The 7150-nt window shown below is 38.3% G+C and overlaps 1 long non-coding RNA gene across 2 annotated transcripts; it reads right to left on the minus strand.

Annotated features, from left to right (window-relative positions):
* Positions 1–1444: 1444 nt before the first annotated feature.
* LOC106322593 lies at positions 1445–3607 on the minus strand. Of its 2 annotated transcripts, XR_001266474.1 has the most exons (6): positions 3212–3607; positions 3028–3125; positions 2678–2895; positions 2114–2584; positions 1780–1947; positions 1445–1694 (listed from the first exon to the last, which is right to left on the minus strand). It is a non-coding gene; the product is annotated as an uncharacterized LOC106322593 (long non-coding RNA). The 2 variants fall into 2 exon arrangements; XR_001266473.1 differs by having other exon boundaries at positions 3028–3606.
* Between the last annotated feature and the right edge of the window lie 3543 nt (positions 3608–7150).

The raw sequence follows: 7150 nt of genomic DNA on the forward strand, positions 1-7150 counted from the left end.
GCAGGTAAAAGTTAGTTCATATATTTTATCTCTACTAATTTCTCTCTTTAGTCAAAGTCTGTTTCCATTGAAGGATCATTGACCAAGATTGGACAAGCTTCCATGAATCAAGCCTTAATGGTGGTTGCCACCAAGTCTTGTTCATTCTTATTGATCTATATCCAAGAATTCATGTGAATCGAACCTTGATGATTGCCGCCACCAAGTCCCGTTCCAATTCTTTTTGTTGGAATCCTTATGAAGCAAGCCTTAATGGTTGTAGTCACCAAGTCCTGTTCGGATTCCACTTAACTAACACCTACTATAAGCAGAGCTCCGCGCAAGCGCGGGGATGTTAAGATACATGTGTTGTTGTAGTTTATAGGAGATGAAGTCAAGTGTTTTGCTTAGTATATTCGTAATTATCAGATGTATAAGAAGAAGATAATAGATGTCTAGATTCATATTGATGTATTTGTATAATGTTTGATATTTTGTTTAACTGGAACTGCAAATGAATATAATGAATACGAAGGGGACTTATATTTCAATACTGCATGTTTGCTGGTGGAATTGCCAATGAGTTTAGTCACAGTATGGGAGTCTGCATCCTCCAGCTATCCCCGTAAAAGTTATTGACAAGATGGGTCTCGAAATTTAGAATCGCTGCTAGTTTTGACAAGAACAAATAAAAGAAAGAAATTATCGGTCTAGATATAGATTTTTTCTTAATAGTATGTTCTGTTTCGAAAATTTATTTCTTTTTTTTTTGATGTGTGATCTCTTCTTAATAGTTAATAGTATGTTTTATCTCAAAAATTATAAAGTTGGTTGTTTTGAAATAGAGGACATGGTTGTTATTGAGTCGTTGTTTTCCCGCAAAAATAAATCGATGGTTTCTGTTAATAATGATTAAAATAAAATATTAATACATCTGAAGAAATGTTCTTGTCAAGTCTTTGCCCACTTATGTAGGATCATTTTCAGGAATATATACAGAAAACATGGTTAGTTGAAAGCAAGCAAGATTGTATTAGGTGTGAAAATAGTATACTACAAAGGGATCACATGAAATACAATGCAATAAATATTTTTATCGAGCGAGTTAAAAGTGTTATAAAACCTCCTTTTCGAGTTAACAATGTTATAAAACCTCCTCGAGTTTGAGGACGGCCATGAAAGCTTCTTGAGGTACATCATCCCTACATATGGCTTTCATTCTCTTCTTACCTGGCGTATGTTTTACACCATTCACATCAAAGTTTCATAAAAAAAATAGAAGTAAAAAATTCATACTATAAAACAATGGTACATTGTGATTGACACATTGTTGTAGCGGAGAGATGCGGGATATCTGTCTAGTTTTTTGCTGCAGCGAGTGCAAGAGAAAGTTTTTGACCATTCACACATTGTTATATTCACAAACAAACAAAAAATGTACAAATTTACAGAATCCTTTTGGAGCTGAAAATAAAACTCAGTTTTCTTCTATTCATGTAAGTTTCCTTTTTTATATATAAATATATCTAAATAAACCCATTAGATTAAAAGAAGTCATTCTTCTTCCTATTATACGTTTCTCTTCTCCATGGCCAATGCTTCTGATTTACAGATAGGGCAAAGGTTTTTCACAATCAGCCATTTCTCCAAGCATTCAGCATGATACTCAGGCCCACAATCCAAAGTAGCAATCTTTTTTCATTCTTGAAGTTTTCCTGCAAAAAAAAATAATTAAGACATCTCTTAAAACCCAAGCATGTGCAGCCTTTAAAAGCTTCATCTTTGGCTATATTTTGTTACCTAACATATGGTGCAAGGTTCAGTTTTATCTTTAGTTTGCGGAGACGAGGGTGATTCTTCTGCAAGGTTTATTACAGAACATGTTCTTGTTTTCAGATGGCTCTTGACATCTTCCTCTGTCAAACCAGTGTTTACAGTTCCAATCCGCTCACTCAACGCAAGAAGCTCCTGTTCAGACCAATGTGTTATCAAATCAGTTTCAACAAAAACACATAAACGTGATCACAGAAAACTGCATTGCGAGATTCACAAACTAATTCTGAAGACAGACAACTTGCAGCTGCTAAATACATAACTATGATAACAACATGGTAAAGAGTAATGAATGGCTCACCAGTAAGACATTTCCTCAATGTGCAAACGCATATCTCTATGATGATAGGTCTGTTCGTTTCATAGACGCCACATCCAGCGGCAGCGGCAAAATAATGTACGGTGAACGAGACAAAAATAAGAGTAATTTGATGCAGCGGCAATCGCTGGTGGACTTCCAGAGACACAAGCAATGAGAAGCCGATGCCGCTGATATTTTCTGCGTCTGTTTTATCCTCCGTTTGTTGCCGCACGACTGCAAAATCAGTCCGCCGTGCTTCATCTGTGCTCTGTGTTGTTGTCGTTAAAGCTTTAATTTTTTGAAGCTACCGCTGCGTTCAGCGGTGATGAAAGGAACAGAGCTAATCTCAAATCGTGGAGGAGTAGATTCCTATGAATTCACTCTGCTCTTTCATGACTCTTTCTTCCTCTGTCTGATATGAGTTGGCAGATTCATGACCTTCTTAGCAGTAACAACTTTCTTAGCCTTCATCTGAATGAAGAATAAAGCATCCAACATCCAAGCAAGTTGAACCACAAAATAAATCAATCATGAGAGTAGATGAAGTTTATTTATTGAACTTACACTGTGTAGCAGACTTAATTTCTATTGCGTCCCGACCTCATTTATTCTCAGGCTGGGCTTTTTGATTCTCCCGTTCTACCCCATTCGAGCAAAGCACACTAACTCAATTAAGAAAATCACGTTCTTTAACCAACCAAGAAAAAGGAAAAAAACAGATATTTAGCTTTCTCCTCATCTTCCCGAAGTTTGAGCAGCTGCTCTTCTTCCTGAGCCATAGCCTGAGAAATAAGAGACGATTCTCCATTATTGGCTAAAAGTATCTCTTTCTCTAGAAGAGTCTCCTCACAGTTAGTGAAAATTAATACCCATTTACATAGAAAAAAAATCGAAGAAAATGCTGAAACTCTTACCAATCCAGAAAAGGTGAAACCTCTTCACTGAGAAGAGAAGTCGCTGAATCGGCAGAGACTTCTTTCTCCGTTTTCCGGTCGCTGGCCATTACAGAAGCCTTAAGAATCGAAAATGAAAAACAAAAATAAATCAAAGATTTAGATCATTCGCTTTTTACATAATCAAAGAACTGGGCAGATCTACCGAGTCGAGAGCGATTGACTTCTGAGGATCAATCATGCTTTCAACCAGCTGATATATATAGATTTCAAGTGAAGGAAACGGAAGAGGCACCATCGTGACTGGGTTTTATGAGAATTATTCCCGAATTAAAAGAAAGACATTGAACCACAGGGGAGGTGAAGAGAAAACGACAGGGAAGGTTAAGCAATTGAAAAGAGCAACATGAATTATCCAGATTATGAAAAGAACGGCGAGGTTGAGTTCATGAGGACAACTATGGAAACCCTAATCGAACGCATTTATGAAACCACACGCGTAAGGCACAAAGCAGACCAAACTACAATCCGATTCGGACAAACTAAGCTGATGATTGTTTTCTTAGTTTCTACATTTTGGATTTTCTGGTTTTTGGTTTTTAGTTTTTGGTTTTTAGATTTTAGATTTTGGTTTTTGATTTTTGATTTTGCTGTAGATTTTAATTTTTTGAAAAATATGATGGTGATTTTTGATTTTGGTTTTTAGCCTTTGACTTTTGCTTTTAAAATAACAAAATAAATATAAATATCTGGATATGTAAAGTGTATTTAATTATAGTCAATGAATAATTGATTTTATATTAACAGAATTAAAATATATATATATTTTTTAAAAAATATGGTAAAATGCATAACATTTATGTAGTTCAAAAATTAAAACATACAAAGTAATAGCTAGATTATTAAATAAAAATTGTAATATGTATAATACATTGGAAATATTTTCTTTTTTTTGATATTAGTATTTTGATGGCAATATTGATTTTTATTTTAGATATTAGTTATTTGATTATTCTGTAAATATTATGTTCTTATAAATTTGATTTATTATTTGTCTAATTATTTTTAAAATATGATTTATAAGTAAATTGGTTTTAATGAATGTGACAGTAAGAAATCAATAAATAAATAAAACTTAAGTATCTGTATATTATCAATAAGGAATATGTAGATTGGTTTATTTTTGAAACTAAAAATAAATAATTATGTTAATTTTATTCCTTAGTATAAAATATACAAAAACTTTAGTGATTTGGAATTACTTATTAATTTTATTATATTAATACATAAATATACAAATACTTTAATAATAAATAAAAAATAAAAACCCATGAATGCAAAAAAAAAAAAAAACCACGTATACCGTTAAAAACCAAGAAATAGTGGCTTTTGGTTTTTACTTGAAAATAGGTAGTTAACTACAAAATCTGATTTCCTATATTTTAGGAAATCTATTTTCCCAAAATCTTGATTGGTAAAAAAAAGGTTTTTACAAAAACAAAAACCAAAAACTATTTGAAAAACCACAAACAATCAACCTATGAACCAGACCAAAATACAAACATACTCGACGAAACTTAACCGGAAATTAAATGGACCACAGTCTTTATGAAATGCACACGTGGACAGCTTTAGGAGAGGCAAAAGTGTCTCATTAACAAGAAATTCTTTTTCGTTTTCTTTCTTTTAGTTAGGGTATTTTTGTGTACAAGCGATTCGTGCACAGCTCTATGGAATGATAGGAGAAAGGAGACGCGTCGTTGAGTGTATTCTCTTGCTTCGATAGTTGAGAAACCAGGAGATCCTGCTCTTAGGATACTGCCATATGGGTATGGGCCAGTGTATGTCGTCGGTGCCTTAGTAGCAGCAGGGGGGATTGGTCTTTAGGCAAGGGCCGCCTACCGATAGTGAAGATCCCAGGGTCTTCTTGATCTATGATCGATGGTTCCGACTACCAGGGTCGGTCCTTGGGTGCATCCTGATCTGTAGTTGATGGTTCCAACCATTAGGGGCGGTCCCTGAGCGTCTAGGTGTGGAACCGTGGAAGGTGTTTAGGTTTATAGCTGCATCCTTCAGTGGGGATTGCCTACGTACCCTTCAGTGAGGGATCAAGTCCTTCATAGTTCATGTATATGGATGTACGGAGCCTAGATAGGCGCGGAGCCTGATGGAGACACGTAGCCTGATGGAGGCGCGTAGCCTAACGGAGGCATGTGGCCTAGGGAGCACGGGGATCTAGCGGGCACATGGCCTTAGTGGGCACGTATCCTTGGTACGGAGCTCTAATGGGCACATGGCCTAAGGGGCACGTAGCCTTGGGAGCACGGGGCTCTAGTGGGCACATGGCCTAATGGGCACGTAGCCTTGGGAGCACAGGACTCTAGTGGGCACATGGCCTAATGGGCAAGTAGCCTTGGAAGCACATAGCTCTGTAGTTGGTAGGAGTCATCTGTTCTAGGGGGCACATGGCCGGAGTAAATGGTAGACCTGTCGATATGCTGCAGTGAACATGATGTGTCGAAGTGCTTCAGTGAGCATGGAGGGACTCTGCTGATGAGCTTCTTTCTTTAGGTTTAGAAACCTATATTTATAGTGGAGGTCGTGCCTCCCTCTTAGGATTTGGAAATATTCATTATATCCTTAGATAATATAATATTTCCCTTTTTCTTAAGGGAGGTCATATGTATTGGAATACTTCCTCTTTTTCTCGGATCTAGAGAGATTCCTTCTTGTCCAAGCCGGTACCTTATTAAAGGAAGATTTCTATTTATCCTAAGGCAGGATAAATCACTCGGCCTGGAAGCCGAAGGCAGGGACCCAGACCTGGGGGTAGGAACCCGGAACCTGGGGGCAGGAACCCGGAACCTGGAGGCAGGAACCCGGAAGTTGGAGTAATCTCTTCATCGAATATTTTTCCCTAACAGTTTGCTCCTTATTTTCTTGTTTCATGTATGAAGGCAGGAAATAACATGATTTTTTTCATAGGACTTCGTGAGTCTCACCATGGTATCAAGCTCCTTGTTGAATTTTGGAGTAGGACGTCGGCTCGTAGTCTGGGCCATCAAACTCCTTTGTCGATAGTGCTCGGATGTACTTGCGGTTGGTCTAAAAGTATTCACAGCCTGATTGGAGATATATCGCCTGGAGAATGGGCAATAATCCTTGATTCGATACAGACATGTGGTCTAGATCGGATAGTGTATTCGTCGGTGAACCCAGTGGGCATGATGTCATGGCCTGGACGAATGTAGATAGACTTACAGACATGCTTCAATGGGCATGTGTTTGGTCTGAATGAGGATAGTCACGTGGATGTAGTTGTACCCTTGATTCCGATGGCCTAGAAGTGGATAATCAGGAAGAACCACCATGTAGGACCTAGTAAATGCTCTAAGGGAGGACATCACTGTCACACAGGGTCAAGTTGAGCCTGTAAGACTTTCTTCTTCTCCTTTATAAGGATGCGACGTTGCCCCTATGGTGGGGATTGGTCGGAGTTGGCTGAAAGTTTGATGGAGATCCCGGGAACGTATGCATAAAGGGTGATGTTTCTGCTCATACCCCAGATTCTTATGTTGCTCCTGTAGCTATACTCGGCCTTAGTTCAGGCAGGACTTTAGTTTGCATTTCTGGAGGCTCTATGGTTCAATGAATCGTGTGGAGGAGTGTATGCGTCAGGACCCAAGAATTCTAAGAGGGAGAATTTTGGCGAGGCTAAGGATTAAGGGGATGAGGAGGTTTAATAAGACCCGGGGGCCGAAACAGAGGATCCTCATGCTTGATTCGACTAGCCTTGCTTGCGCCTCTTGAGCTTGTAAAAGCTGTAATGGACTTTCATTCAGGTCTTCATGCCCGTCTCCTTATTGCATTTAGCATACTTGATGCTCCTTGAGGTTTTGATGTTGTAGTTGTAGCTTCTTGCCTTGTCTCGGGATTGTACCTTGACTTTTGGCAGGGGGGACGTTCAGCATGTTCGTCTTGGTACTCGGAGATAACCTAGTTGACTCTTGGTACCGGAGTAAAATTCTTGGACATGTTGTTTGCGGTGAGCGGTAGTGTCCATGCCGAATGGAGAAGGTGGAACCACTAGTTGAACTCTGCCATTGATTCTTGGCTACTCTCAACTATGTAATATTGCAATCTT

Source organism: Brassica oleracea, chromosome C2, assembly GCF_000695525.1.
Source record: "Brassica oleracea var. oleracea cultivar TO1000 chromosome C2, BOL, whole genome shotgun sequence".
NCBI lineage: Eukaryota > Viridiplantae > Streptophyta > Magnoliopsida > Brassicales > Brassicaceae > Brassica > Brassica oleracea.